Genomic DNA, 11,061 nt, shown 5'->3' on the forward strand with positions numbered 1-11,061 from the left:
TTAATTCAATACAAGCATTTTAAATTGAATTCCAGATGGATTTTAATAGAAGTAACATGTATTTACATATTATTTGTTGGTTTTTGTATTTGATTTCTATGGACAGAGTATATTAGGAAAATAATATGGGATCAAAGAATTTCCTCCTGCCACTTTTTTTTTTTTTTAAACCTCCATTCCATTTTTATTATAGTGAGTGGAGAAAATAACTAAAAATAATGAAAACAGTCAAAGTAACGCCGCAATAAATAGAAATGAATGCATTTTTGTAATACTGTCAGATTTTGTGCTGGTACAAATGCTGTACACAGTTACGATAGTCACGCTGTCAGGCCTTGGCACAACAGGACAAACCGATAGAGTTTTTTGATTGAAGGTCCTGGTTTTTTAACGACCACACATCCTAACCTTGCATCTGTACCATCAAACAATTTACTCTTCACCAAAAAACTTGTTTTAGTTATTTATAAAAAAGCTCAGCATAGTGAGAAGACTTATTTCAAGGTGTTTTCATAACTACAGGATAAGATAGCCTATTTTACCACTTTTATGTTCAGTACTAATAAAACTTCAGGTACAAAATGATCCAAAAAATTAAGACAATTTAAATTGATTTACATGTTATATATTATCTTCGAGGTAATACAATTTAAACTAACACAAGCTTTCAACACATTCACTGCACAAAACACTTAACATCCTTGTGACGTAAAAGCACTGAAATGAATTGGAAAAGTTTACTAAAATATTTTAATCGTAAGTTGTTTTTTTTTTTATCAACAACTGCCATCCACATAAACGTACATTTATCCCTGTCAGCTGAAGACTCTTAAAAGCTGAAAATATCCAGCAACGTCATACTGAACTTCTGTATATATGTGAGCCTTTCAGCATAAAGAAACGCTTGCCTCCAGAAGAGATTTCACATCTGTGAAAATTGTTATGATTTCGGTCATTTGTAATTTCCAACATAACAATGCTGCACAATCACCAGAGGAATAATTCATACAAGTTAATTTTCTGAAACTTCTTTACACGTACTTTATAATGATGAGCAAAAAAATTGTTGATATTGACAGACTTGCATATAAATTTTTATTTTTGCCTGCTTTACTCTGCTAATTACTTCTATACTTGCTTAATACTTGTAAGCAAGCTGTATATTTTTTCTAGAAGAGCAAAGGCTGTGGAAAGTAATATATCTCATTCCTATGGCCTTTGTGACAGGCAGCATTGTCTTTAAAGTGAAGACTGTAAATAAAATGTGTAAAGACATTTCTCAGTCTTTAATGTATTGCTAAACTGACGCAGAAACATTTTGAAACACGCTTTTCTCTTCTGCTTGTTTCTCTCTCACACACACACTCTCATTTCTGGTTTTGGTTGTTTTCTTTTTTTGTTTGTTTGATTTCTTTTTGCTGACCACTATTAGCTCTAGACAGGAATAGTCTCTTGTAGTCAATTCTCATTTCTCTTTATGGATCTGACAGCAGGAGGTGCTGTATAAACAGTGTGACTGACACTTTGCTTGCACTTCTCCTCCCCCTTCCTACACAGACTGGTAGTATGATAGTCATTCTTAACTCTGGGGCTTGAGATCATTTTGAAATTCTAGTTTCCTAGCTGGTTGGTTAATTTCTACATAGTATATTTCCTGGAAAATCTGTACATGCTTTTTATACATAATTCATCTCTTAATCTTTAAAAATGTGAACATAAGTAAATAACCTAAATTTGACCTTTTCCTTTTTTTTTGTTTTTATTTCCTAAAATAAAATACATGGTTTGAAGAAAAAAAAAAATCTTCTTGCTACAAAGCTATGAAACAATATATTCACTCTCTGTATTCTACGTTTGTGGTTTTTTTTTTTTTTCAAAATAAAATGCATTTCTGGTAATAAACGAAAAATAAGAAATAATCTTTAAAGGCATATACATAGTAATTAAGTATGAGGTTTTGTAAATGTTATAGTTATCGAATCTTTCATAATGCAACACTAGTTACATGTTTTCTTTATTTAACAAATAAATCTTTTGGCTAAATAATCATGTAGATTAGCTTTAGGAGAAGATCTATGGGACCATTAAAAACTGCAGTGCAGAACAAGCTATGAAAAAATCACTGCTTTATAGAACTTCCACATAAGGAGCAACACAGCTAAGCACAGCATGCAGCAAGAAAACAGGATACATATGACATCTCTTACCAAAAGAGACACACAATTAAATCCTTTACTGTTGCCTGTGATTACAGGATACGTATTTCATTTTCCTTAAAAGTAATGCAGTTCATGCAATACCTGTCACACTTCCTTATGACACAGTACCAACTGTTGTTTTTTATAGAAACAGTACATTGCAAAATAAAAACAAAAAAAGCAGGCTTTTAAGAAGTGGGACAACTCACCGGCTTGCAACAGTTTGCAGACTTGTAATCGTTGGTGCAGGGCCAATAGAGCTTCTTGGATATAAATCTTTCCTCTTAAGAGGCTGAAACCTTCTCTCCCTGAGACCCAAACAGGTCCATGCAAAAGTGTGATGGAATTTTGCAGGCATTTATCAAGCACAGGAGCTAAGCAAAAAAAAAAAAAAGGAGAAAAAAAAATGCATTCTTTTGATCTAACCAAAATATAGTCTCTAACACAGCCTCAGCAGTAGAACTAACTCTTAATATCTGTTATTCATATCTGACCTGGGTTAAGACTTGGAAAAGCAAGTCCTGCATTTCCAGTGGCCACCATGAAGGACGTATTTATATTAAGACACCCCCCATGAAAGACTCATAGGCTTCGTGAGCACACCTGAATAGTTCTGAAGTGTGCCTAACTAGCTGCACAGAGTGTCATGGTGTGCACTGATTGCCTTATCTTCTCATTTATCACAGATGAGTTGGAACCAACCTTGCTGAAATCTACTTGCATTGTCCTGATAAAATTGCAAGATCCATGTTGTTTCTGTACACAGTTTCCTGTTGAGGAGCTTACATACACCAAACACATTTCAAATGGTAGCACACATAAAATATAATCAACAGTCTATTAAGTAATTTTATTATAACTTTCTCATTGCTACTACTTGAAAAACAATTCCTAACAAATAAAAAAAAATAAATCATTGTAGCTGTTTAATAATCACAGAAGGCCAAATGAAACAATGGACTGAACTGATTCATGGTGATGGTCCCAACAAGATCTTTATTTGCTTTTCCTGGATTTCAAATCACTGTAAAGGTTGAAAACATTCTCTCTCACGGACATAACATCTCTATGCATCACAAATAAGGAAAGATTATTTTGCCTTCAGGCATTACTGAGATTCACGTACTTTACAGGTACTTTGTATTTTACTCTATTTTGTAATGTACACATGGCACTTTCTTCTGTGACAAAATAAAACAGCATTAACTAGCATTTCAGGAATTTGCTTTATATTGTAAAAAAGGGGAGAGGGAGAGGGAGAGGGAGAGGGAGAGGGAGAGGGAGAGGGAGAGGGAGAGGCAATGAATTACACTTCATTTATTTTATTGAGACAAAGTTTCAATTCAGACATGACAAATATTTAGCCTCATTATCTGCTTAGTCAGCTGCAAAAGCAGAGAATGATCTAAGACCATAATTTAGAAACTTCCATATATGAGTTCTTGGACAAAGAAGGAATGAAACTTTCAGTTAAATCCATCTTCAAAAATAACTGGAAAATACACTACTGTAATTTGCTTAAGTGAATCTATTTTATGAATGAATTCAGTACATGGCTAATCAAAACCATGTTTGTTTTTCTGAAAGGCACAACTTTTTTTAAAAATTATGTTAAAAGCCAAGTCTTCTGACTTCCAGAACTTTGTGATATCTTATTTAGTCAGCCATTTAATACATGCTCACATAAGTAGTCCTGAGAGCTTCCTTATACTGTTAACTTCTCCAGCAGAAATCAGTGAACTAATATTTTTCCAGACTATTTCAACAATGCACTCACTCTCTAACACTGGAGTCGGACACAAAATTAAGAAGATAAAGATGAAGTCATGAATGAGGTCTGAGCAGGAAAATGGGCATGAGTGAATTTGAGAACTAGGGAAGCAGCATCAGAACTAAATATATATTTCATGTCACGTGGCGTGGGGCTTGACTCATACTTTGTTCAAAGCAATTATAAAAGACAGAAACCTGATTCCAGTGAAGTTTCTGGAAGTTCCACCAAAAAACATCAGCAAACAACGTTTCTATTCACTGCTTTGACTTTCATTACCATAAGTTTACAAACAGAAAATCAGATAAACACAAGTAGTGCTGTTTGTCTGAGTCTGTAAGGAGGCTGAAACACAGCTGTATGAAAGTGTGTGCATAGGAATTGCCTGTTACATCTGAAGACTAATTATAACACTATCACTTTATCCCAAATAATTTCAAGGTAAATATAATGAGCTTGTGCTTATTCACCTCTGAAGGTAGTGCATGCTTCCAAAACAGAGAAGGGATGGTTCCAGAACTTGCAAGAATGACTCTGAAGTGAAAAGATCCATAGTGTAACCTCTTCCAGAAATTTCTAACACCCAAACTGACTTTTAGTCAATCACAATGAGTAGCAAATCCAATTAATTTTGCATAAGCAATAGTTGTTCCATAAAAATCAGCTCTTTTTATCCATAACGCTATTTGCTTCATTCCACGCTTTTATGTTTCCAGATTTGTAACCTCAAATTTGTATTTTTTTTTTTTTTAACTTTTTCACATTCTTTTCACCTCCTTTTAAAAATTCAAGATATAAACAATATTTAAGTTATTAAGCATTCACTGAAGTAGAAAAATGCGTAGAAAGGGAAGAATGAGGTTGAATAGCAAAGAAGCCATTTCAAAAGATTATACTTTTACTAAAATAGTCCTTAAATTTATTGCTCTGGGTATTTGATTTGTAATTTCAGAAGATACACTCCAGATTAAAAAAAAACACAAAACACTGTTGCTAGCTTAGGAGCAGTTAAATTGTTCACATTTGGAACTGATGTAGATGTGCAAGAGTAATAATTTTAAATGAAGAGCTAGTTGTGACTGATGACTAGACTGGACTAGACATTAAGATATCAGCCAACAGTTATACAGTGTGTTGAAGTACCATTTTTAGCCTTTTGTCGTTTTGGTTACTCACTCAAAGAAGGCACACATCTGAAATAATATCCTTTTGGCATGAAAATAATAATAATATTCACAGCGAGTTAATAAAATACTTCCCAATTCCACAAGACTGCTCTGATGATATGGCTTTATACAAACAAAACACAGTAAGGCAAAAAGAATCTAGAGGCAAAAGTTCCCAAAGATCTGCAAATCTACTCTTAAGTGTTGCATAGCAAATTCAACATTATAGTTGATAGAGATCACAAACATTGCAAACACTGACTGCAAAGTAGGATGATGAAGTTCAGCAACAGTGTGTTACCCACAGCAAAAGACAAAGGTTAACCCTTTGAAAGGAAGCATCTGAGGTATCTAAGCAAGGTTTAAGAATGACTCACCATGATGTGTGTGTCTCAGGAGCTAGGGATAATATTATGAGATTCTTAAGGAAATTATGAGAGAGAGCATTAAGACAAAGTCCTTGATCAGAAAATGAAACAGACTATTATACAATCAATGAATATACAGATGGTACAGGAGTTTGTCTGATGCAATTATGATACTAGAGCAAGGAAAAGAGAACACTCACCCTATCCTGGGCTCACGTAATAAACTCCAGTGGAGTAGCTCTCCAGAAGAGATCCTTCCCCACTGGCAGTCAGTTCTTAAGTGGGTCTAGCACAGCTGAATTGCCTTCACCTGTGCTCTTGTGGCTGACTCAGTGCCCACCTCAGGTGATCAATCAGAGGTTTGGGCCGTGATTCAGCAGCCCCATGCAACTGTAAAGGAAGGAAACCTTCCTCGTTGATGAATCTGAGTTAATAGCACATGTAAAAGATCGAATTTTCTAGAAGAAAATATTTCATTACAGTGTAATTTTACACTCTTCTGGGAAAAAAAAAAAAAAAAAAAAAAAAGAGAAATTTTCCCAAAAAACAAAATCCAGAGATTTCAAATTCCACAAAAAGCAAGCAGAGTGGGAGCAGCTAGTTAAGTGAAAGAACAGGAAAATCATCCTTGGGTACTTTGGAATCTTCACAAGAGGATTTCAAAAAATAGAAACAAATATCCCAACATTCAGTTCACTAACTTTCTTCTTAAGCTCATGATGTTACACTGAGCCATTTTTTACATCAATTTATCGTAGCAAATAGCCTAGAACAATAAAAGGATCTTTTTGAGTGTGTGGTGTTTTTTCCAAAAGTGACAGTATCAAAAATCAGTAATACCTTTTCCATTACTGGAAAAGCTTTTCAGTGTGATCAAAATATGAGATTTTTTTTTTTTAAATCAAACTCATTTGACATAAGGCCTTTTCTGAAAGTACTTCTAATCTGTGCTCTACACTGTCACACTAGACGGAGGCCACAAGATTGTGCAACCATACACTTCTTCACTGTTTCCATCACATAACAATCTGTCCATGGCAACTGGCACGGACCAACTGAACATGTGGTTTAAGCACGGAAACTGAATGATGGAGAAAATGAGGTTTCCTGTGTTTTTTAAATTATGGCAGTGTATTTCTACTCAAACAAAAACTAATCTAACAGCTGCTGTACACTTTTGTTTACATGCTGTATGTCAAATTGCATTGTCCCTAAGGTACTTATGAGAGATGCTCTAGCAGTCATTCTCTTAAATACTGATGCCTATCTGAATTTGGATTTTTCCACCATTGAACAGAATGACAAGCACACGATTGCTGTACTTAAAGCAATCTTTCACAGCTGCTTTGCTTTTTCAGTGATCCTATTAAATTGACGGCATATGCCTGTGGGGTCTACAACATTACAATTCTGCTGAACAAGATGTGGATTGTACAATACAAATCTGTGCAACAGAACTTGGCTTTATTTTGCAAACCATTTCCCAAGTCATCCCTCTATTTTTAACTGGAGCAAAATTTAGTTTGCAAACTTACCTCTATCTGTGACCTTTACAGACCACCTGGTTATATTAATTGTTTACAAGTGCAAACTCTGACTCTCAGCGGTTAGTAGGCATGAAAACCTATGAAGTCTCTTCAGTTCCTAAAATGAGCATGAGTCATGTCTTTTCTTGAACTGAACGAAGTAGCTGTGCATTAAATATGCTGGCACATCTTCTGCTTGAGCAAGTGGACCGAAATGGTGTGAATTGTTAATGCCTTGCTGCTTTGGTTCAAGGCTTGTGATTGATCATTTGTAACTATATCTACTCCTTGTTCCATGAAATCAAGTATGGAGTAATGGGTTCATCAGATTTTTGGGTTAAATTGAGAGTGAAGAGGTACTGTGTGTGGAAATAAGAGTTGCCATGTTCAGGGCTGGCCTTGTAACAGCATGGAATCTAAAGGCGATATTCAAAACCACTTCACTCATCATACGCTTACTGATTCTGAATAGGGTCCATTTGCAGGGGACATTTGGTAGTTTTCCAATACACTTTATGCCTCTCTCCTCTCTTCAGTTCTACCACCCTGCACATCTTTTTTTTTTTCCCTCTCTCTTTTTTAACTACAATAGTTTATAACAAGTCAGCATAGAAAATTAATAGATTCAAATAACTTACAATGCAAAAGTAAAAATAGCCTAGGAATGAAGTGACTGTCCTCTTAATTAATGATACTACCCAAATGTTAAGTCATTTGCTTGACTCAGATTAATAAAAACTCAGCAAAGTTTTACTTAAAATACAGAGTAATAATCTCATGATTTTAAAAATAAAGAATAGGTAATTAGATTTCCAGGCAGAAGAAGAGAGCTATAATAGTCTCAATGTTACTTCTCCATCCACTCACCTGCAAGAATGACACGTTTCCAGACACTATCACGTGGCTTATGACTTTACAAACAGCTGTGTATGGGACCACTGCAAACCCAAGCCAACAACAACCAGAAGTGACAACTCATGATTGCCTGCAGGAGAAAAATCACATTACAGTATCTCCAACAGAACAAGAAAGGTAATGTACATCAGAATCAAACTTGAAATGCTTGCAGTGTTCTGTTTCTGCAACAGAAGCCTCAGTATATATACTGTACTATATTACCTCCTCTGTTTATATTTCATTCAATCAGAATAAATTATACCAACTTTTTTCCATTGATTGAATTAATGATTCTAGTCACATACAGCTTGCAACTAGGTTTTTCCATCTGCTCTTGTGCTGAAGTTCAGAGACAAAACTAAAAACTGAACTAATTTAAGAGAAATGCATAAAAATAATTGCTAAAGAAGTGCACTGCTTTTATAAATCTGTGCATATATTTGATGATTATAGCCACTAAAACAGAGATACATTAGTTCAGTGCAATTTCATCCAAGTCATATGTGATTTTTGATTTCTTTTTGCTTAATATCTATTCAGATGAACGTGAGTAAGTCTACAGCAATCTAGCTGATGCACAAATTTTTGGATTAAGATCTTTTGAGAGGCCTCAGTTCAACACAACATTCCAGAGGAACTCAGGAAACAATCCTGAATGGATTGAATGGCTGGAACAATACATACTGCCAGAATTTATGGCGAAGGTAGACAGAGATCCTGGTGAAAATGAGAGAGAAAACTTGTAGCTGTGGCCTAGCAAATCTTTCTTTTATTCAAGCAAAATCTTACTCCTAGTGGACTACAGTTATAAAAAAAAAGCTTTTTAAGAAGGGATATATTCAGTTTTCATATCATGCCATGCAATTCCAGATACTGTTCAGAGTTATTAACTAAGAGTAAAAAGTGCTTCGTTCAGCCAGATAAGCATGCTGTAAGATAGTATGCCAGAAAGAGGAAAAAAAAACTGATCTCATATCATTTTTATGCACTCTAAATTACTTAGTCAGGTAAAGATGCCTTATGATGTGTATAACCAAGATGTTATAATCACAATATAATTGTGTATAATCAATAGATATCAAGATGTTATAATTGCAATATAATCAAGAGAGTAAGGCAAAGCAGACAACGATCACAAAAAGAGAATAAGTGGAAGAGCTTCCCCTTGGGTTGAGCTCACCAGAAGATACCAAAAGAGGGGATCTCCAGAAGAGATCCTTCCCCTCTGGTAGCCAGCTCTTAAATAGGTCCAGGAGGGGTGGTATTATCCACCCCTTCTGGCAGCACAGGTGAATTGCCTTCACCTGAGCTCCTCTGGCTGACTCAAGGCTCACCTCAGGTGATTAATCAGAGGTTCAGGCCGTGACTCAGCAGTTCCCATACATGATGGAACTTAATACTGCATCAGTGCTCTTCTAACTACAGCCCACCATGTCAGCAGCTACACATTTGACAGACCTGTTCAACAATCTTTTTATTTTGCCTCCTTGTAGTGAGCCTTCTACACAGAATAGAATAAGGTGTTTACAAAGGGCTATATTCTGCATGTCAAATAAATTCTATAGATTCACCTGTGCCTTCTAATGGAGTTTCAGAACTTTACAAAGGTAAGTGGAACTTAGAACTGAGCACTGAGTTCTATTTAAATATTAAATTTTAATGTAAAATATATACCTCTTCTGTTAGTATTAAATAACATGGATGATTATATGCAATAATATATTGCACATTTGCTGATAGACAGTATCTACTATAATACATATACAATGTAGGGCTTATATAACATTACATTACATCATATATAGTGCTTTAAATTGGTTTGACTAGACTAGCTAATAAGAAATCAATTAAAATATATTCTTCTAGTAACAGGAAACAGAAACATGAGGAGAAAAATAATATTTTTGTATCCCTGTGAGAACATGAAAGATACAAGCTCCACAGAGATGTGCTTCTAAATTAATAATTATGATCTCAGCCAGATAAAAAAGAAAAACATTACTCAAGCTATGGGATCCATCCCAGTTTACTTCTGGATCTATCCAACAAGACACATCTACTGAATTCTACATCTTAGGATAAAAATGTCAGACAGAAATTGAAATTAAATGTGGGATGAAGTGCAGAAAACAAACTGACTCTTGCTGCACCTTACTACTGTATTTTTTAGTTCACATTAAGGGCACCAACCTACAGAAAGGACATAAGAAATAATGCCGGATTCGCTTTTCTAAGTTCTAGCTGTGGTAAAGCAAAAACCTGCCCTAAAAATTCTACTTACCACTTATAATATTGCCAGTGATTTCTCCACATATATCCTGGTACTATCTTACTGGACAATTAAAATTCATCCTCAGTTTTCAATCGCTTAAAAACTTAGGAAAAAAAAAATGGTGTTACTGCAAATAATTCAGATTGAGTTAATTAAAAATTTATTAAGAAAAATGATTAATTCCTCATAACAGTAGGAAGATGTTCTAAATATGTTCTAAACTGCTACAGCTTAAATATTAATCACTTGGAGAACAAATGTCTTTGGAGGACAGTTTACAATCCACATAAAATTCAGTGTGCAGATGTTGATTCCTTTGATTTCCAGTAATGATTATGTATACAAAAATATGAATGTGTATATGTAAATTTCTGAGCAACACATTAAATCAAATATTTCCAGTTCTCCTTGGGAAAAAAAGTAACAGTTACTTTTATAACAGCTCCAGAAATTAAAACAAAATGTTAAGTGTTTTTTACAAAGTGAAATAGTAGGAAATGAGCAGGAAAAACTAAACTCATCTCTGATACTTGACAGATACATGTTACAAGATATAGACAGAAATTATTGTTATTAATCTCTAATTAGTTTGGCTATGCAAAAAGATGAAAACCCTGTGTAGTTATTTAAAACATGCTTTCACAGACCGTTTACAATCACGGTAGAAACACAATACAATGTCTTAAAAATTACTTCAGAAAGGTGACAAGAGAAAAAGACTTCCTAGCAGTGCAAAGTGTGTGGTCTGCTACTGCACATGAATAACACTAGGTGCTGCAGGAAAAAAAACAGGCTGCATGTCCCTACTACACCTTTATGTTAGCTTTCTGTTTTGAACAGAGCATGCACAGTTTCAATAAAAC

At 34.7% G+C, this 11,061-nt stretch overlaps 1 long non-coding RNA gene across 1 annotated transcript; it reads right to left on the reverse strand.

Moving 5' to 3' along the window:
* Positions 1 to 791: 791 nt before the first annotated feature.
* On the reverse strand, positions 792 to 10,275 carry LOC122186187. Its single transcript, XR_006181085.1, has 4 exons — positions 10,208 to 10,275; positions 7,897 to 8,014; positions 2,408 to 2,572; positions 792 to 928 (listed from the first exon to the last, which is right to left on the reverse strand). It is a non-coding gene; the product is annotated as an uncharacterized LOC122186187 (long non-coding RNA).
* Positions 10,276 to 11,061: the final 786 nt, after the last annotated feature.

Source organism: Lagopus leucura, unplaced genomic scaffold, assembly GCF_019238085.1.
Source record: "Lagopus leucura isolate 7727_CA_CO unplaced genomic scaffold, USGS_WTPT01 Super-Scaffold_100035, whole genome shotgun sequence".
NCBI classification, from domain to species: domain Eukaryota; kingdom Metazoa; phylum Chordata; class Aves; order Galliformes; family Phasianidae; genus Lagopus; species Lagopus leucura.